Source organism: Borostomias antarcticus, assembly GCF_949987555.1.
Source record: "Borostomias antarcticus genome assembly, chromosome: 14".
Taxonomy (NCBI): Eukaryota; Metazoa; Chordata; class Actinopteri; order Stomiiformes; family Stomiidae; genus Borostomias; species Borostomias antarcticus.
In genome coordinates this window covers 898,569-920,972 of record NC_140247.1, presented here as the reverse complement: position 1 = coordinate 920,972, position 22,404 = coordinate 898,569, and positions in this window count along the sequence as shown.

Genomic DNA, 22,404 nt, shown 5'->3' with positions numbered 1-22,404 from the left:
TTTCTGGTCCCTGTGCCATGTTTAAGGGGAACCAGACATTTCTACATCCCATGGGTATCTACACACTACAGAGTGGCTTTTATAAAGTTTCAAAAGTCTGCCTCAACGGTCAGGCTGACTCATGCGATGTATTTCATGTAGCCGCAGGTTAGAGAGCTTCCCTGGTACTCCATTTTGACTTTGTCACGGGTTGTGTCCGTTCATCCCTGTGCTTTTCCCAATCAAAGAAAGTCAATACCCAATCATTGAGCCCATCATGTTTCAAAAGAGATCATACTTCTGATGATCTTTCTCTCACTCTGTTCATGATGCCCCAAAGGCCAAATGAGTGATTTAAGTCTCTGAGAGAGCTAGTATCATATTCTTGGGAGACAATGCGCCATTGGCCTGTAAACAAGTGACAGCATGGGGGCCCCAGTTAACATTTGCACCAGGTACTGTGGCACAGTGACTGAGCCGTGCGTGCAGTCCGACTGACAATGCACTTTCATGGAGCCTGGAGGGCTCCGACATCAAAGCTTAAGTTTGCCTCTTGCTCTGCTTGAAGACATTGAGGGAATTGTGTAGTTCTGGTATCTAATTTAGAAGTTACATAAGTATATAATGAACTAGAATAACAGCATGGTTATATAGTGATGTAATATAGTAATTTGCTTTAAAAAAACAACATTAAAAACACAAAACATGGGCCCATCCTAACCTATGTCATTTGTGTCCTCTCAACTTTTATTGAGTCATCCAGTCAAGTTCCTCCAATCCATTTTTCCATCCAGATGACAACTTTAATTGAGATCTCTGCTGTGTTTTAATGAAGAGTTCTGAGCAGTTTTGTAAACAGTGTCACATCTCCCACTAGGGAAACTGTGACACACTTTGCCATGCTATTTGTCTTTGGAATGAGTAGTGTATGTAGGGCATGGAACATACACTTAACATCAGGCTTGGTTAATGCTATAAATGTTACTGCTAAGCAGGTACTGTAGGAAAGCTTTGCACATTGATAGAAGAAAATGGTTGCTTTGAACAAGACATGTCTGGAGGTACTATCACTATATTTTTCACATGGCCCCTAACCTAAGCAAAATAGGTTGAAAGAAACTGAGGGTTATTTATTTAATGATAGTATATTTTCAACCTAGTACAAAGGCTACTGTACACCAATGACAACACACAGTGCATGGAGGTAGAAAATGGAGACTCCTTGTATGTGTTCCATGTTACAGTATATAATCCATTGTAAGAGCCGGCACATGGATAATCTACAGTACTGTACACGTCATGGCTATCATGGGATTGCTACACTATCAAGCAGCCATATTACACAACCACTGGTAACTGCCTGCTTATGATTAGTTGTCCTTTTAGTAAGAAACTAAATGTAAGAAACTATTACTCTGAACAGAATGTTCTCTCAAGTCATTCCACCTCAGCTGTGTACTTGATTTTTTTTTCCTGACAATGTGGGGTAGTCATTGTGTAATGAAGTTAGTTTTTCATTTTTAAGGCGTATAGCATACATAAAGTGTATAGATACCTTGTTGGTGCAGAATGAACCATTGCAAGAGAAGCAGAGGAAATGGAAAAATAAAACCTCTGAACTGGATCTAGGTCACTGTAAAATATCGGGGGGTGGGGAGGTGATGGATTTCACCCTTTTTTTCAAATATAACAACAGATCGACAGCAAAAGTAATGATAATAATGATGCCATTGACTCAATTAGCAGAGAATCCAGACGATGGGTATCAACCTCTGATTCAATGGGTTTATCCATGATTCTCTTCACATGCTAATGTGCAAGCTACTGGGCCGTGAAGTAGAGCCATTTGTAATGTAATGCAATTAAATTATTTCTTTTTTTCCCCCAGTTATCCTTCAAAGGGTTTACTGTTTTGAAAGTGGAGAGGAGAAAGCCTCCATATTGTAGATTCAACAGAGCTATGGTTTGAGGAGACACTGAGATGAACGGCAATAGCCTACTGGCCATCTAAATATGAATACACAACAGTCTGTTGTCTAATGTCTGATTGAATACACAACAGTCTGTTGTCTAATGTCTGATTGAATACACAACAGTCTGTTGTCTGTGTACAGTCTAATGAGAAGCATCATACACCACAGGGGCGGCCCCGTTAGTGACAACATTTCTTATTTGGTGATGTTAAAATCTGTCATTTTAATTACTTTTGTCTGACTTTTATTCTGACGGTGAACCATTACAATTTCCAAACAATACATAATTACTATATCAATCCTGTTATATCTGGAACAAACATTGTAGTGTTTTTTGTTCATACCACATTGAAACAGTTACAACAAATACCATGCAGAGACAAAAACATTTGCCAATGTAAGCACCATAGGGCCACTATATGAGAATATTTATCTAAAATCACATACTACAATCAGGCTGTTGACAATATGATGTGCACCACAAAATGTATTCAGTGCATGTAATGATTTTTTCCAAAACAATGCAATATAAAGTACCCATGTGTGTTTCACACTATTGTAGAACAGTCATTTGTCAAACAGAGGACAGTCACATTTTGATGTGACATCACTGGGTATGGGGTTTTATACTGGCAATAAATCAATGCTACGTTGACGAAAACAAAGGAAACAAACTCATAAATCATTTTGGAGAACAAGCATCAAAGCATCACGTGTTCTCAGTTCAACCTGCACATCTACATAAGCACTACTCCTGTAACTATGAGCAATACGAGTGCATTACACACACCTTTCAGCACAGGGACATTAGTGTAATGCACTGTGGCTTATATTAGCAGTAGCGAATGCAATGACCACAAATGCTCTTCAAGACGTTCTACCAGGATCCTACCTCTTAAAGAACCTATTGTATTTATGCATTTCTACTCATGCACTTTGGCTTAAGCACTAGATTATGCTCTTAGTCACTTGTTTAGAAAAGAAATGCACTTGTGAGCTCTGATGAAAGTAGTACACTGACTACTTAAGTTAAATGCAATTATTTTAAGTCGCTTTGGATAAGTGTCTGCTTAATTATTGTAATGTAATGTAAAATGCATTGTTTGCAAATTAGGTTTGTGTTAGCTTTGTATGAAGTGCAGTATGCTTTAGACATAGGTCCATAGTACCACTGCAGGCTATAATACAGTAGGTTAAATTCATGGTCTTCTTGTTTTATACATTTAATGAGATTTTCTTACCGGAGAAGTATATGTGAATTATTGAACAGCCAGGCCATTTCCTGAGCATGAGGGGGAAGTTAGTGAGTATTGTCAGAGGGAGAGATGAAGGAAGTCAGGGGGCCATATGCTGACACACATTGCAGCGGGTGAACCAAGCTGCCAGCCTAAGCACATTCAATAGTTAGAGGCACAGCTGCAAGCCTCCTCTTCCTTTGATAAAAAATAGCTTTTGTTTTTCCTATGAAGAACAAAGTAAAGTGCTTTAATGACACTTAAAGCTGCAATAACTGTTTTTTTCACGTTTTGTGAAAACTAATTAAAATCACCTTATGTCAGATTGTTTCATTGAGCCATAGCATCCTAATAGTGTCCAACTTCAACCCCTTCACCCCTACCAGTCGCCACGTCTTGTTATTCCAGCATTTCTGCCTGTGTTGTCAAATTATGGCCTGTAAATTTGTTGTACCCCCATGCCTGAAACGTACATATTATACGTTTTAGGTCTTTCGTTTGTGAACAAGTCTCTTATTGCCATCTACTGTAGCGGTAGGAAATCACTTATTGCCGCTTTAATCATACAAGCTGAAACATTTACATGTTTTCCTCTAAACCCAAACTCATTTAATCCATGGAAAGTAATGAATTGATTACTAATCAATTTTGATACAAGTAAATAAATTCAATTTCAAGAAATGTTGTGTAAGCTTAGGACACAAATGTACAGTATCCACCTTAGTGTTTGTGATAATTTCTCATAATTTATTCAATTATCGTTAATGAATTAAAAGTATCAGATAATCTCCATTTTGAATAGCATCGGCATAGATCAAACATGGCCCAATTAGTTGTGTGATAGGAACTAATGACCCATCATGTATAATGGGTTGTGTCAGTGTTTATCAATACCATTAATGGCAGTGGCCTCATGGGGGAAGAAAAGACATTGATTAGTTCTCCTACTTACTTGTTTCCTCAGGACATGGCCAGAAGGTCAGTGGGGTTCTTCTGAAAAGCAAAGTCTTTCCTGGACATTGTCAACACAACAGCTATAATTAAAAAGTCACCACACGGAAGACTGCACTACACGTCTAGACATTCTGATATTGTGCCGTTTGGGATGCTGACAGGAAATTAAGTGACATGAATCCATTGTCAATCTCAATAATTCATCTAAAATGAGACAAGCATTGGTTTGGAGGATGCAATCTGATAACACCTCAAAAAGAGACAAATGTTGAGGGAGCCGTAGCAAAGTTTTACTGTATCTTATCATATGGCATATTACAGTACATTATATGTCATTATATTCCAATCTCAAAGAGACACGTTTTAAATGTCACACTTTACCAGAGTAAAGCCACATCTGCACCCTAGGAAAGGCTGGTGGGGGTCAAAGGTGATAAACAAGGAGCCGGAATCTCATCAAGTCTCTCCATGAACAAGAGATCAGCGAAGATAACAAGCCCTTAACAATCAGATACAGCACCATATTTCTCCAACACCACAAATCACCTGTATATGGCAATATTTTTACTACTGTATGTTCACCTAACTGCATCTTGTGCCTTGGCTATCATACTGAACCCCTGTTTTGTTCACTGACCCAAAACAAAGCGAGTAGAGTCCTTGTAGTAATGTGGAACAAAAGTGGCAATAACACACATGCATGCTCTTAATCCCCTCTACACTATATATTTCCATGAATAAAACATTGTGCGCCACAGTGGTGCGTTTTACCACGCAAACCTTGCAGGTTCATTTGCCCCCTTTGCACCCCCCCCTCGGTCTGAATGACCATTACTGCAGTAGTGAAGGGATGACGCTAGGTACTCTCAGGATGTTTGAATGTGCTGTGAGAGTCATGCATGAAGCAGACATGTTCTTCCTCCACACAGCTGCAGCTTGTAGGAGGGGCACGTGGGAAGCCAGATGGAGCTGATCTGTAGGCCAATTAAATAGTCATGAGCTGAATGGTGGAGGCACTTAAAGCAAAATGCAAACATATTTTTTGTGTAAGACCATGATTGTGTAATGTAAAGGTACTTTGCAAGCATTATATAAACAAACAGGTTACATGTGCGGGAGGTATAAAACGCTTGCTGGGTTATGCAACATTGTGTACAGCTCCTTTCCTGTAGATCCTAAAGATAAATATTCCTAAATCTTTATTTCAGTGAGCCAAACAGAAACCTAGTATACTGTATATAGTACAGCAGTTTTACTACTCCTAGCTATGTTTAAACTATCATTCAGTAAACTATGAGTTATTGTGTTGTCATAGTTATTGTGTTGTGTGTTGTCAGTTTGTGGAAACTAAAAAGTGATGATTCTAATACAGTGTTAGTTGCTGTAATGTTAGGCTACTGTAATCAATGGCAGAAAACCCACATTGCTCTGCTGTTTTAATGTCCTGCAGAGTAACCACATCAATAGCAAAGAGCAATGCAAACACATTTGTTAAGCCAGTTTCTCAGGGTGGAAAACTGTATTTTGCTTTTGTTTTTCTTTTTTCTTCTTCTTTTTTTTTCTTCTGTACCTTTCTACCATGCGCCTTATCTCTTTTCTGCAGTGTCTGCCTTTTTTGTTCTCCCAATGTCATGGTACAATTCATCCCCGATCTGCTTCTGTTCTCCTCAACAAATCACCATTTGCCTCTTTTTGTCTTGGGGACAACCAACTGCCTGCTTCTTATTCAACCTCTTGGCCATATTGTCCTCTCTCACACATTGTCTTCCTCTCCAGCGTCTGCCCCCTGTTATTTATGGAACGCAGTGCTGCAGGGGCAGAGAGAGCAGCCTGTGCACCCAGCCAAGCCACCCAGGCAGTGCCAAGGGAAGATTATGCACAGCCTTGTCACTAACAGGAGCGTTACGACGCCTTACCCCCCCTGACCCACCCCACACACGCACGCATGTGCGCACGCACACACACACACACACACACACACACACACACACACACACACTCAGTTTCATCCCCTCCAGGATGAATAGCCGTATCAGTATGCGGGGAAAAAGAGGTTCGGTTAGGGATGAACAAACAGAAGAAGGAAGGATGGCTTCCTGTATTGGCAGGTTGAGTGATGCGCCGTCACCTAAGACCCCATTGGTACAGTAATCTCCTGATATGGCGTCATGTCATATCTTAATACATGTGAGATAAGGGGACAGGGAAAGAATCAAAATAAGTGGAGTCATTTGTCAAATCCCATTGGAGGGTGTTTGATTTTCATAAGATGGGGACTATATCTTACTCCTTTCAATGATTAAACAACATTTGGAAAATTAAATAAATGGATTAGAGCCTTCAGCAGGGAACTGATTTGTCATTATTATTATTATTATTATTATTATTATATTATTTTCAAATCTCTTCCTGGAAATTCAGTTGTGAACATTCTGCCTGTCATCCCTCAGCCGCCGTGGACTGCATTTTGATTTATAATTGATACTGCCAGATTGAAAAACTGGCATCTTTCAGGATAGAACGGTTGGATGTGCACAATGAGTTTCTTCGCTGCTTCCCAACCTTCCCCCGGAAGAGCAGATTACTGTGGTCTAGAGTGGGAATCCAAACAGTTGTTGACTATCCCGTGCTATCCAGTGGTAGCTGTCAAACTGTCAGCCTCCTTGCTATGCTACTCCCACTACCCCCAGTTGCAATCTATTACAACAGGGGTGAGCTGATACCCTGCGAAGGCCTGTGCTAGCATCCCTACTAGGTGTAGAATGACCATGTTGTGAATCCGAGGAGAGCGCTTCCCCTCTGCCAAGGTCATGAGCCAAGCTCCAACCAAGATATTACTCTCCCTTTGGCCTGGTAGGGAACCAGAGAGCCCCTTTCTTTACCGCAAGGCTTGGTTACCCATGAAACCAATTACCATAAAAAATCCCCCTTGTGAATTCTAGATAAAGCACAACACACACCACAGCCTAGTGGAGAGAGCAGGGGACCTGATGATTTGACACTAATGGAAATCATTATATTAGGTTGCTAATGTTGGTTTTCTTCCAGTGTCCAATTTTTTCCAGTGTCACCAGTCTGTCTGAGATACGCAGTGGTTCTAATGTGGGATAATGTGAGAGTTGGAGGGAGAGAGAGAGGGAGCATATGCAGGGAGAGAATGTGAGAGTTGGAGGGAGGGAGGGCCATGGTTAATGGAGAGAGAGAGTTCTCATGCAGTTTGTTGCCCAAGGAAGTGTAGCTAACATAATACAATTACAATTCCCTAACATCTGTGGCGTCCATTCTGTGCTGCTTAACCACGCAGCAAATTCTCAGCCACTGGTCCATAAATGACCAGATCAGGGGAGAGGAAACCAGTGCTTGTTTGCCTGCCTTCATCTCTAGTCTGCCAGCTCCGTGCCTCTGTCAGTACCGCTCCCCAATCCAGAGCAACGTATAAAGAGCGTCAGATGTTGTGTTTAGAGGGCATCACCGACACACTTCTCCCTCCTGTTGTGCATCTGCTCTGCTTCCTGTCTTTACATGAAGAACTAGCGGGGAATCTATCCCTACACTATTATCTACACTGTTATATCTATTCTCACAGTATTATCATTGGACAAGCTGACGTCTTTGTGACAATGCAATAAAGATTTAGACACCACATAGAACAGTCAGGTCTGTGAAATGTGTGGCTGTTTCATAACCTCAAGGACTCAGGCTCAATGCCGTTTCCATGGAGCGGGCAAGTGGGGAGGTGGTCCATTTCCAATTCCACATTAAGGTTCAGTGAATCCCACTTGCCAAAGACAGTCCAGCCCATAATCACTCATTCTCAGTGAACCATTAGGCTACTCCATGTAACTGCTTTCCAATCCTGCACACGGAATTTATTGAGCCACAGACCTGATGCTTGGCTAATTGGATAGGCTCTGTTGTTCCTATGCTCCACATGTGTACTAGCTGTTTGTATGATTGAGTGCATGTACTGTAGAGACTCCTTTTACAAGGTTGTCACTTTTACACCCACTCCCGGAGCCCCAAGCCTAAGACCGCCATGGTGGCTAATCAGCTGCTCAGAAGCCAGCATAGTGCTTAAAAAGATTGCCTGCTTTCTTTACATTTCAGGATGCCACCATTATATAAGCATTCAGGGGTACCAAAGACTAGCAGTCGGGCAAAGAAGCAATACGGAGTATGAGACTTTATAATTATAGCACATTTCATACCCAGAGGCAACACAATGCACTTTTTTTCAAAGCAAAGCAGAAGGAACACAATGACCAGGTCAGAAGTTCTATATAGTTGATGGTGTGACATGTGACATGTCATTGTTCCAATGCATTCCTATCGCATGCTGCCTTAGCACAAAGAAACAGATCAAACCTGGGCTGCATGGATAGCAAGACCAGTGTTGCTACTGTACATCCTCCTCCATCCCCAACCTCACATAGTAGTTGTTGCTTTATAACACACAATGTATACAAAATGAAAACACATAGTATTTTTTTTACAACACATTCAACCGTTTAGAAATGTGTTAACTTATCGCAGCAGCAAAGGTGTGTCATAGATACACTAATTGTACTTAATTGATGATAACTTGCTTGCTCATCAAGTATGATTATGATCTACAGTACTTTATATAACGGTTAGTTCTGGTTCTTGATTCTGATTGGCTGGAAGCCGTGTTAAAATACTTTGTAACACACACCATTCATTCCATTTTCAGTATTAATGCGCCTCCCATTTGATCCAATGCATTGTAGTTGTTGTTGTTGCTTGGCAACCCTTTTGTTAGGGGAACTATTTTGCTCGGCGGAATTGAGGGAATGATGCTTCGTTTTGAATAAATCTTAATATTTTACATTGCTGTGTGTTTATTTTACACTAATAGCCTAGCTGTAGGGGATCTGCAGGCTTTCACAAACGTCACATCTCCTATTCGCTTGTTTCCAAATGAAAGCTACACGTGCATAGCTAAAGTTCACATCCTACCCCTGAGGGGCCTCTAGGTCCAATCAAACGAAAGTAAAGCAGTGTGGGTGGGAGGGTGTACAGCTGTAAGCATTTGCATTTACGATCACGTTGATCCATTAAAGTGAGAACATGCGTTGGCGTGCACAACACAGTACAACCCATGTATCCCCCACTTCAAATTCATGCTTTTGAAAATAGGCTATCAGTGCTGGAGATGTTGTACAGAGAGGACTGATGATGAAGTCACGATGTTTTGATATTGCGATGTATTCTAGTTATTACCCTGCTCCTGTATCACGTTGCAGAAACAGCTGACTAGCTTTCTGCTGGTTACAGCTTTGTGTTGGTCAACTCGGTTCAGTAATTTTGGACTGTGTCGCACCATGCTGGGTTTTTAATACAATTTCCATTTAGGGCCCAATCAGCAGAGCCCAAATCCTGACAGGCGTGGTACAGTCATAAATCATAAAAAGGAGGAGGCGGTGAGAAGGGGGGGAAAGCCATTGCATGTAATTATGACTGTGCCACGCTATACTCTTCGACTGCCGTCATCATACACATCATCACAACCCATGTGTATGCGTATCTGTGTGTGTGTGTGTGTGTGCATGCATGCATGCCTGTGTGTGTGCGCGCGCGTGAGGGGCCAACCATATGGCGTTGGATCCTAGCCTTTGGCAGTTATCTTCTCAGCACTACTGTCAGACGTGAGCGAATGAAAACCTAAACACCAAATGCTCACCATCTGCTGCAGGTGTCATTTCTCTGACTGCCCATTCTAAACTGATTGCTGATTATCAGCATGGTTATTGTTGTGCAACGCCTGGAATCTAATAAGGACCTGTTGGTCCTTGCTTTCTATCTCAATGTTAGCGTTGTAACAAAAATTGCACATTGACTGTTTAGAGCTTGACGCAGATAACACAAGTGGGCCCAGCACACAAACATGTGGGATGCAGAATTATGAAACCACTTTGAGAGATCTTAGGAAGAAATTGCAATGAAGTGAAGAAAATTGTGAAATTAGCGGGAAATCAAAGCAATAACAGAGGTGCTGATTTCACAAGGAGCTCGTTTTATAAAAGTCACGGATCTCTTCTCATAGACACTGAAGTTGGAGGGGAACAATCAGACAATTCATAGTTTCCATTAATATTTTGAAGTACTATGCTTCTGGAAGTACCAGCTGTCAAGCAGTAGAACAAATAAATGTATTATATTCGTACATAATTTCTGATGAAGAGGTATAGAAACATTACAAGCCAAAATCATATTACTGTACCTAGCCCTGAAACATTCAACCATCATCATAATGGGTTCATGACTTTGAACTCCTGAATAACAGGTCGTTTCCAGGCCTCGCATGGGCCCATTCAACAAAAATATTGTCGGCACATTATCTCTAGCTTTTAGACAATTATCACTGAGCAAATGTGGGGTGAGAAATAATCACTTCTTCCCTATGGTGTTTTGCTGTGAACCCCATTTCATTTATTTTAACGCCAATGGTGAATCACAATGAGAGCTTCCTATCCCGCTCGATTGGGGTAGTACTGCAACCATAGAATCAAAGTCTCCAGAAATCCATTCAATGGACAAAAGGATTACACAGTCAAACAGTGTTTGCCTTTCCAGAAGACATTGCAGTGCTCACCACAGACAAAGGGCGGGATTTGGGTGGCGTGGGGTGGGGTCCTGCAGTGGAGGTTGAAGGACTATAGGAGGGGATAAACTGCTGCAAAGTGAGGGTTATTTTAGGGTTGGAGACAAATGGCCGAAATCCATGTGCTAGCAAATAATCCCATTCTCCATCACCACAATGTATGTGCCTGGGGCAATGCTCAGATGGCTTTAGCCTTGAGTGAGGGATAGTTCCTCTCTGTTATCGTTGCCAGTGCTTAAAAGGCACTTAGAGTCCCACAGTAGCCTATCTATGCTGTAGGAAGCTCACAAAATGGCCCTAGTGCAGCTCTACAGTAGCTCACATGAAAAAGAAAATGGCACTTCTATGGTGTCATCTCAATCAGTTACATGTACTGCCTTGAATTCAAGATGTTTAAAAAAATATATATTATGGCTGCGTTATCACCTCTTTTTGGTAATCCAAGACATTTTCATTGTCTACTAAATCGAACAAAGGTTTGGAAGCATGCTTAACATCTTGAGTGTACCAGGGATCAGGGAGTTTCAGATCTTCAGGGTCATTTAGCACTGCTGCTAAAATACTGTCACTGATTTATCAGCAAACTCCTAGAAGTACATTGCTGTTATAATTCATGTGACAAAGATGTGATGTTTTGACTTAGCTATGAAACTATTGAGTATTAAATTCCCTTTAAGATAGTGTTGCTATATTTGATACATGAATATCAGCAAGCAGGCACATTTGTACAGTATATCGTTTTTGTAAGCCTTTGAGGTCAAACTGATCTGTGTAAAGTACTGTACAGATACTGTCCCTCTCTTGGTAATGGACTGCAAAAGCACTCAACTGCTTTTATGTCTCCAGACACTGAAAAGGCATTTCTGGACATATTAGCTCACTAATTTCTGGTAAATCCACATGGGTTACCCTTAAAAAAATATGACCATTGAACAGACAAAAACAGAGGGTTTCATTGTCCCCCTCCCGGCGACAGCCAAAGGGGGAGGACTTTAGGATGGCCGGTGTTACGTTGTGAATGAGTGAGTCAGTGAGTGAGTGAGTCTGTCAGTCCCCCCGTAGTACCAGAACCCACCACAAAAAGGGCGCCTTTCCAATTTGTCTGTATTTCAACATTCATTGTAGGACTTTAGACCATACAGGTGCATGGACCTGTTTGCCCACTAGATGGAGAAGTTATTGTACTCTTATTCACTCTACCATGGTTTGTAGAGAGCTTAATTTCATCATTGATACACATGATGTGACATTAGTAGCATTAGATATGTCTGTATTTCAACATTCATTATAGGACTTTTGACCATACAGGTGCATGGTAGGCCTTTAACGACTTTTCATTTTTAAAGGTCGACCTTTCACAGCACCTAAAGGTTGTGCAGTCGACTATTCGAGGACAGGCCTACTGCACAGAGGCTGTCAGTGTGCCGTCTCACTGGCTAAGAGGAGAGAGTTTGATAGAGAAAAATATAAATGTAGGCTGCAGACAACAGAGAATCATTTCAGGTAAAGGAGGACAAATACATATCTAATTTATGTAAAAAATAATAATAATAACAAAAAGGAGCCTCAGACAATAGTTAAAAGTAGTAATAATGAAATGTATTCAGTAGAGATCGACTATTTAAATCACTTGAACCAATATGAGAACAAAATTACATTTTGTTTATTGGTCAATTAGGGTTCGTAAACAAAATCAGAAGCTTTGTAAAAGTGGTTTATATGTCAATAAGAGTTCTCCAATATCACCGTGGCCATGCCGTAGCCTACGTGCAACTGCATAAGAACATGAACAAAGTTGCTTGTCTAGGCTACCTACTGAAGGCCTGTATCCTATTAGCCTACTAGCACTAACACTGAAAGAACAAACAACTTCCTCAACATTTTACAAATCTTAGCCTAACATCTTTAAATATTATTATTTTATCTGCAGCAATAAAAAATAAGTGTGGCTCTTAAGTCTGTTCTTGTGCAATGCAAATAAGGTTGCGATCACACCAGAAAGTCCGAACCAAGGACCAGACCCAGTGGCGCTCTAAGGGGGGAAAAGTTAGAATTATCAATCAATAATACTAAGAGTTCCTTTTATTTTCTTGTTTTTGGCAAAAAGTAAACATCCAAAAAGCCCCCCCCCCCCCTCTCTATTTACATGTAATGGTTTGGTCCTGACTCCAGCTTCTAAAGACGCTCGGCGCGTGAGGTGAGATCAGACTGAGAGTGAAGCTGATCACCCGCCGTTATGTCTCAGCGCAAATATAAATCAGGTGCTCAGAAAAGGAAGGAGCAGAAAAGTAAACATGATCTACAAAATCAAGGTCAACAGTATATGACAACGTTCACCAAAGAAGGTGGGTATAGTCTGTAAGTGGTGGTCTAGAAATGAAGCTGTTTAGCTGGGCTACTCCAAGCTAGCAATGACGGCTAATAGAGGCGCGCACAGCGCAGTGCAGAGCTCACTTCACAGAAAAAAAGTGTTTAGCTATATTTTGCTCCTTCTTAAGCCAACATTAATCAATGCAGGCAACCCTTTAGCAAGCTATTTATACTAAATCAGTTGTTGTCCCTGCCCCTGCCTGTCAGGCCAAAAAACAGATGTGGCAGCAGCCCTCTCTCACCCCCCCCCCCCCCACTCCCCGATGAACCAGCCCTACTCCCAACTGAAGGTGAGGCGTGTTGACATTATTGTCAAAAGTTAGTTTAAGTCAACAAAATGTTAGGAACAGACATTTGGTTATGATGTCTATTACTAATTATATTATAGGCTATTATCATATGAAGCCTACACTGGTATCAAGTCTTGCATCAATAGTGAATTCCATTACTGTATGCATAAATATAAGCAGTGTTTCAACTTCCTGGCAAAAAGTGCATGTGTGCTTCTTAGGGGCCCCTGGTGATATCTTGTCATGGGGCCCAGAATTCCTGGGAGCGCCCCTGACCAGACCAAATCAATCAATCAATCAATCAATCAATCAAAGCTTTATTTGTATAGCGCATTTCATACCCAGAGGCAACACAATGCGCTTTACAGAGAACAAGGGAGGAGGGCATACGACCCACCTCTACATATTCCAGAGGGAAGCAAAAAAACAGTAATCACCCGGGGGCCAGATAAATGAGCTGTAAAAATTCTTCCCTGACCCCTCTCAACAAGGCGATCGAGCAAGCTCCAGGAGTATGCTTGTCTACCGGCTAAGAACATTTATAAAGCAATACATTACATTAAATTACATTTCAGAGTAAGAGAGGCTAAAAAGCATTGTAGGAGAGAGAACATTCTACGGACATGCTACGACATCCACAGCAGACACGGGGGTATCTATCGGACTCCGGGAGGTCTGCTGGTGACAGTGGGGCATCCACTGAACCTGGTTAGAAGATAGGATAAATGAGTGAAGTTGGAACATTGTTGCAGTTTTTTGGGGTCTGGTTCACGTTAACACGTTATTTGTGTAATCGAATCAACACATGTAAACAAATGTCAAGTGGTCGTACAGGTTGCTCATCTATTGGCTAGAAAAATTACGAGGGGAAATCTATCATTAACCGCATGTAATTAGAGCAATCACTGTTACAATGGAGCTGCAACTGTGCATTGCATTTGCCATACTGGCGCTACTTGTGATTATTTGGTGCTCTGGCCAAATAACAACGGCGACCCAATATGAGCATGACCATCTGGATGCGTGTAAACAATGAAGGCGCGCTGATTTCTTCAATGCAAAGGAGGACGAAACGTTCTCCGTGTACCTATCACACAGGAGATGTGCTCTTTGTTTTGGTCCTACGGATAGTCCGATGCACGTTCACACCAAAAGCGAACCGAAGCATGGTCCCTTTCGAAGCGAACCGAGTCCTTGCTTTTCAGGCGGACCGTGGTTCGGTTGTTTGATCCGGGGACCGAGTTGGAATACGCGTTCACACCTCTCCAAACGAAGCGGAGCAAACCTTTTTGGTCCAATAGTCCAATTCCAAACGGATCAAATGTGTAGGTGTGAACACACCCTCCCATGTGAGAGTAAACACAACTTAGCTCCAGTTTTAAACAAATGCCTAGGCCTATACGTCCTTTAAAGGAAAATGCTCGTTTTTGACAACCTGGACCTTATTTACGACATATTATAAGAAGTTTGACTCACCGAGATCACTTTTGTGTTGTTCGGAGGCCTGTAGAAGAAATTTAAAATCCAGCGCGAGCCAGTATATCCATGTAATGGCGTCGGACGGGGCAACGGGAATGCAGTTTCTCAAAATCCATTTTCGGCCGCTAAACGGTTGTTTTCATCAATCAGATTGGATGAATCGACAGTTGAGATTCCTCAACGCGAGCCATTGTTGTTTTTGTTTTCAAATACGGGGTCTTTAGCCTCTGTAATATGATCTTTACACGCCTTTCCCCACTTGCTCCAGCACGCATGCGCACAGGCCAGCGCGCAGACTGGCTATTCTCCGGCTCACATTCTCTGCGCTACGATCGGATTGTTGCTGACGAATGACGACGACAATATTCTCGGCACCAACAACGATCGTAGCGCAGAGAATGTGAGCCGGAGAATAGCCAGTCTGCGCGCTGGCCTGTGCGCATGCTTCAAGCCTGCGTTTATGGCTGCTGTTGCGCTGTTACGGTGATGTACGGATCCATGGTGCAAGAGGTCCAAAGACCCGTAGTGAGCGAGACATCCAGTCCTTTCATCTCCTCTTTTATCTTCTCTGTCACGGTGTTGAACTGGAGCATGATGTGGCTCCAAATCGTAACAGGTGATTGGATTGTGTAGCCCGGTTCAAAAAACTTGATGATCGCCCTGAAGCCTTCCCCATAGATGGCAGAAAGTGGTCGGATATCTTTAACAATGAAATTCACAAGTAAATCATTTATCTGCTCCTTCCTCGTATCAGTGAGTGGGATTTTCCTGTATTCACCTATTCCCAACACTCGACTTTCGAAAGGCCGATGCTTTAGGCTGAGGCGATCTTTCCTCTGTAGCGGTCATCATTTTCTATGGTGTTCAGAGTGCAAATTGATCAAGTTCATGTGATAGAATACGGAATGAATTTTGATTTTTTTATACTATTAAACTGGAAATAGAAACTTATAAGTTGTTTGTCAACATTTTAAATAATAAATGCATGTCGTTTCAAATCTGAGGACACTGCCCTGCTGCCACCCCAACACACGCACACCTCGACTGGTCGACTGCAGCTCAACAGCGTCGGCTTGTGGTGGAAAGGTCGACCAGTCAGTTAATGCCCTGGTGCATGGACTTGTGAATGTTGCTTTCAAGGGTTATGCCTCTCGATTCCAGATTGACGACATGCTATATAAAATCACACATTATGTTGTCTTTCTTTGGTTCATTATAAACAAACAAAGCCAGACAATTGAGGGGTATTCTAAATGGCAATATAGTGGGATCTCTGTATAAAAACGCCTAATGAGAAGCAGGGGGCTTGATACCACAAGGGAACATGCATAATGGGTGGGGGACAACATGTTTACATGTGTACAGTACTTTTTTATTTGTGTGGTTCATGTATTCAATTGCTGTATCTGCTTATTTGCTCTAAAACCTCTGAACATTTCAAAGCCTCATTGTAGTAATTGCCAGATGAACATTTCAAAGCATCCTTGTAGTAGTTTCCAGAGGTTGACATGGACTCTGGACTCTTAAAGTACTCTGGACTCTTTAAGTACTCTGGACTCTTTAAGTACTCTGGACTCTTAAAGTACTCTGGACTCTTTAAGTACTCTGGACTCTTTAAGTACTCTGGACTCTTAAAGTACTCTGGACTCTTTAAGCTGAACAGCGCAGCATACCGCACTACCTGACGTCATCACAACATCACTATTGATCGAGAGGTCATAGAACTTTGATTAGACACTCCGCCCAATTATGAATGTAAAAATGTAAAATGTTGACCACATTGACAGATCCCCTACGGCTTGAATTAATGATGTAGCTTTTAGAATTTTACACAATGTAGAAATAGCAGCAAAACAACAAACTACAGTAGACTGCACTCGGGCAAGATGTCAATTTGCGCCTTATAGGACACAACAGTGGCCGCTCACTTTTGTTTTTGCTTCGGTTCAGGAAGTGAATTAAGTTTTCTCCAAATTCGCCAAAGGAAAGTGGTTTTCTCCTCTGACATTTCAGAAAATCCTTCGGCCTATATAAACAGTTTTAAACCTGGAACCAAGTGTGGACCGTATGGGTGTGAAATCCACTGAAAGTGTTTGTCGAGTGCATACTTCTAAGGATGATACTGCAGTCAAAAAACACTTTTCCAAAATATGCACGAGGCGAGCTTAACATCAAATCATGCAATGGAGAGGCGTTGCTGCCCACCGGTGGTCGGTCGATAGTATTAACAACTCCTATAGCATAGCCGTTTTTAATCAAGTCTCGCCATGTCTCTGTTAATGTAGTGATAGTATACATGTTATAGTAGAAGAATATCAACAAATATGAAAATTGAAGTTGGGAAGAAAAAACACCATTTTGACTGTAGTGTCTCTATTATAGGAGTTAGTCTAATGTTAGTAGGGCCTAACGTTAGTTCTAGCTAGTTTGCGAAAATGCAGGTTCCCAAGATTAGCGCTTATCATGGTAGCTATGTTAACAACTTTAAGTTTCAAGTCTATTTTATTTTTATTTTTTTAATGCAAGCATTATTACCAGTAGGCCGAATTAAATTATTAGACTCATAGCCAACTCCACAAAACGAAAAAATGAGGCCACCAAGTGACAGCCTTCTGGTCGCCAAGTGGGGGGCGGGGCATGGTCTGTCATCAATTGATTACATCAGTTGATTAACAGTTCTCATGACCACGCCCAAACATTCTGGGTGAACTTTTATAGTGGGAAATTTAGGCTTACAAAAACATGTTTTAAAATACTTTTCAAGATAGAAAATAGGCTACAACAAATGTACAGCTGAGCTAGCTGCGTTAGATAATTAGCTAGATAGCCTACGTTACTGCACTTTAATGTGGCTGCCATCCCTTTCCTTCACAGCGCACGCAAATTAACAGAGGAGTCAAACCAACTGTAAATAGTTTTGCCTGTGATTGTCTTTAGATTTAACCCGTTGGCAAAGATTTGTGAGGAATGTTAAGGCTACTCAACGCAAGCAGTTTTGTTGCTCATCTACCATATAGGGTGCCTTTAATGCCCTCACTCGAGAGGGGCAGTCTTAACACCCAAACACTGCAAAAAGACTGATTACTGGGCTTGTGCTAGCAACATTTTAATCTGCAATTGAATAGTAACCAACTCTCCTACAATTACATATCATAGAGAGTCTACTTTCATATTTTCAGCTTTTTCTGTCCATATTTAGTTAGATAAAAACAACCTCAAATCATCACTATGAATTCTGTTAAGTGTCACCTTGAAAATATTGCTTAGCGAGTCATCATTGTAGGATAATTCCATATTACTGTACCAACGTTACTGGTCAAAAACCCTTCTTGTGCCTAGAAACCTCCCATCAGGGCATGCATTGAAAGCGCACCCACAAAAAAAATTTGCGCACTTCGCTGGTCATGGCTTACCCCTTTCCAGGACCCACCAGACGCTACTGCAAAAAAAAGATGAATAACATACTTAGACTATATAAAGACAACTCTCAAAAGAACAGGTTATTTGAAAACTCTATTATGAATAATTGGATATATTCCATCGTTCCACTCTACTGCATAAACATTTTGATATGCCTTTGTTTCTGGGATACAGTGTCAAAAAATGTCACAGCTGTTCAAATGTCACCGCTGCCTTGTGTGGTCTAAAGATCAAAGTGTTAGTTTTGTACAGTCAGCCTGGAGGCCAGATATCCTCCACAAAGGAGTCTCCCTTTAGACTCGGCAGGATTCTGTAACTGTGACACAACCAATCAGCACTGCCCCTGTCCACACCAGGGGGCACATCAGGGTACTCCCAGGATATGTTTTCTGCAACTCCATCTCTTCAATATTCAGAAAGAAATGGAACAGAGGCCTATTATGATCCTGCAAAGCCAGCTTCCTTGCAACCTGCCAATGATTGCAGTCCTTCCTTAGAGCATGTCCCTCAATTCTCATTTCAGCCTTTCTCACCTAGTGAAACGCTACAGATTTTGCAATCCATTGATCCTAAGGGTTCTACTGGTGTGGACAAGTTAGACCCAATTTTTATAAAACTGGCTATAAAAACTATACAACTATAATAATATATAATAATACAATTAATATAATAATAAAAACTATAAAACTTTAATTAGCCTGTCACTAACAAATATTTTGGATGGATTTAGAGCTAATCATAGCACAATTACAGCCACTACTCTGGTCTTGAATGATATGATAACAGCATTAGACAATAGGAAACATTGTGCTGCGCTCTTCGTAGATCTTTCTAAAGCGTTTAATACGGTTGATCACCATCTACTTTTGAAGAGATTAGCTGGTATTGGCATGGATGCCGGTGCGTGTGAATGGTTTCGAGATTACCTGCTGGAAAGACGTCAATGTGTGAAATCGGGTAACATTCAATCAGTCTTCCTCCCTCTAGCTAAAGCCTTATTTCCACTGTCGTGCCGAACCGATACCGTGCTCAAACCGCGCCGCTCCGGACCCGTGGGAACGGTGAAAGTGTCTGTTTCCACCTCTCGGGCTGTTGCGTTCCACAGAATGTTGTTTACGGAACATGATTGGCGGTTGACATGCAACTCGCTCGTGCTCTTCACATTTCTACTAAAGAACGTTTCTGCTTCACTCAGTATGGTTAGTCAGCCGTGCCATTGTGAGTTTAACATGTTTTTTGAATGATTTTTCACGGTGCCCACCCACATCCATTGTATGACCAAAACGGTGGTAGAGCAATTATCAGACTTTCTCAAAAGTGCTAGTTTTGTCAACGTTTTGATCTGAACCATTGTATATGATCATATGTAACCTTAAAACAGGGCTAAACATGCATTTTCCCTTTACTACTCCTTTAATTCTAGCAAAACTAAGTTTATGCTGTTCTCTAGAGCCAGGGCTAAAGACTATGATAAACTCCACTTAACTGCGGCAGACGGGTCAAGTATTGAGAGAGTCACTAAATATAAATACCTTGGTTTATGGCTGGACGATAAACTCTCTGACAAGTCTCATGTGGATGTTCTGTATAGGAACCGTTCTTGTTTCCCTATGTTTAGTAGGAAGAGAATAGTCCAAGCTGTCTTTATGTCTATGGCGACACAATTTATAGACATGCCCCAGTGTCAACCTTGAAACCACTAGACTCTGTTTACCATTCAGCGCTAAGATTTATTACAGGTGATAGATATGACACCCACCATTGTATTCTGTATGATAAGGTGGGCTGGTCATCTCTCACATCAAGACAAAACTATCACTGGCATCTGCTTATTTTTAAGACCATTATTCGCAAACTCCCACTGTACATGTCGTCTCTGTTAGACTGGAGCGTAGGCACATATCGGACCCGATCGAATGATCGACTCGTTTTTAAGGTTCCTCGTGTGAACATTGGACTTGGTCAGACTGCCTTTGCTTACGACGCTCCCTATACGTGGAACGCCCTCCAACAGACTTTAAAGCTTGAGGTGCTTCCTACTATGACAGAGTTTAAATCTATGGCCCTTAGCCTTTGCACTTCATCCTGCAATTGTTTTAAATGATTCTATCTGTAACACTGTACATTGATCTGTTGTTCTTTATTATTGTTCTCCCTTAATTGTTTTGTTTATGATTGTGTATGATTGTGTGTTAGCTCGTCGACACCACAAATGAGGGAAACCTCAATGTCTAACGAGTTGAAATAAAGGTTTGAATGAAATGAAATGAAAAAGATGTGCTTTGCAAACAAGTATACATACTAATATTTCAAATAGACAGGCTAACACATTTATTCTAAATTATATGGGTTTCTACATGTCAGTGGGTTTCATGTGTAATTAATTTCATTTAATTCTCCTGCAAGGAGAATACGTCTTTGTTCTGTAAAAGTTGACTGTGGCATGAATGGAACAGGTAAATGGGTCACTTATCTTAGCTCGAAACGATAAGAAATAGTTTCTTTTTTGTGGAGCTCTGCCCTACAGGGCAAGCTCCATATTGGCTTATCCAATCGTAGTTAGCTACGTTGACTGAAACATAAAAAACATACATGCACCTGCGATCAGAACAGGTGCCAAACTACTTAAGAGATCCGAATCCCCATGTCTTCTTTTATAAACGTTCAACTCGCAACGACTGAAGTAGACAGAAGAAGCGAAGATGACAAGCCAGCTACTCGCCGGCGGCGTCCCTTGAGAAAAAAAACGCAGTTAAGTTATTCCAGTTGTCATGTGCCCTTTTATGGTAATGTGCGGTAGCCAATGGCATAGCCATGTTGTAGCTACTTTGCATAAGGAGAGGGGGGGTATGTGGGTGCGATGGGGTCCAGCTGCTTTCTACTGCCCTATCTGAACACTGAGACCTCCGGCTCGAGACGCGGTGTCTTCCCCTGCTATTACAGCAGATGTGACAACCGCTCGACTCGCTGTTGAGGTGAAAAAGGTTTTCACAAATCTGGTTCGAGCAGCGGCGTCTTTCCCTGTCTATACGACAGACATGACAGCCGCCCAACTCATCGGCATGAAAAGAAGATTTAAAGTTGTTAGTATGATGGGGTCCAGCTGTTCACTACTGCCCCATGACGTCTGTGGACCTGTGGCCCATATCTAAATGGCCAAACGCGCTGTCCCAGACAGGGGCTCAATTTGAGTGCCTCCGACGCTGGGGTGGCCGCTGGTGACTTGGCTATTGAACGGCGAAGACTGTCTGGTAGAGGACTCTCTCTGGTGGTCTCCACTGCTAGTTTACTCTGGCAAGTGGGCCGCTTTTGCACGCTGGTGTAGTGAGAGAGTGCCCAGGACTTAGAGCTGAGTGCTTTCTATCCTCTGCCTCATGCGAGCGTAGAAGAGGCTCGCTTGCACTTGTTTTGTCCTGTGCGTGTGCTGACTTGTTATGTTCAGTGCACAGCTGCGGTCCAGACCACCCCCCCAGTTGTTGGTTTGTCACAGTCCTGGGAAGGTAAGTTTGCCGCTATCCAAACAGTGTCTTTCCCAATGGATTTGTGAGGGCATCTCCAAGTTTTATGAGACTGCAGGTCGCCTGCTGCCTGGGGCTGTTCGGGCACACTGTACGAGTGGCCACTTTGGTTGTCCTATATAATCGAGTGTCTGTGGTGGACATTGGCGCGGTGGCAACTTATCACCGTCTCCTTTTGTCCGCTACTATCTTTTGTGTATATTTGTGTATCATCTGTGCTTGGCACAGCTGCCAGCAGGAGTCAGCATTGGACATGATTGTCTTTTGGCCTGGGGTGGGACCGTGAGCTGAGCGGCAGTCCATCCCTGTCCCTTTTGGGTCTGGGTGAGGCTTGAACAGGTTATGTTACTGCTCCCGGTCCGGCTTTCCCCTCACGTGCCTTTCCTTCAGCTGGGATAAGCTGAGTGTAAGTAAGTAAGCGGGTAAGTGGCCAGTGTTTGGGTTGTGCCAACTTTTCGATATGGTCATTACGTTGGAGCCATGGCCTGCGACCTGACTGGCTGGTTTTTGTTAACAGGCTCAGCAAGAGTGAATGGTGCGGTCGTGTAGCTCTGCATATGCCAA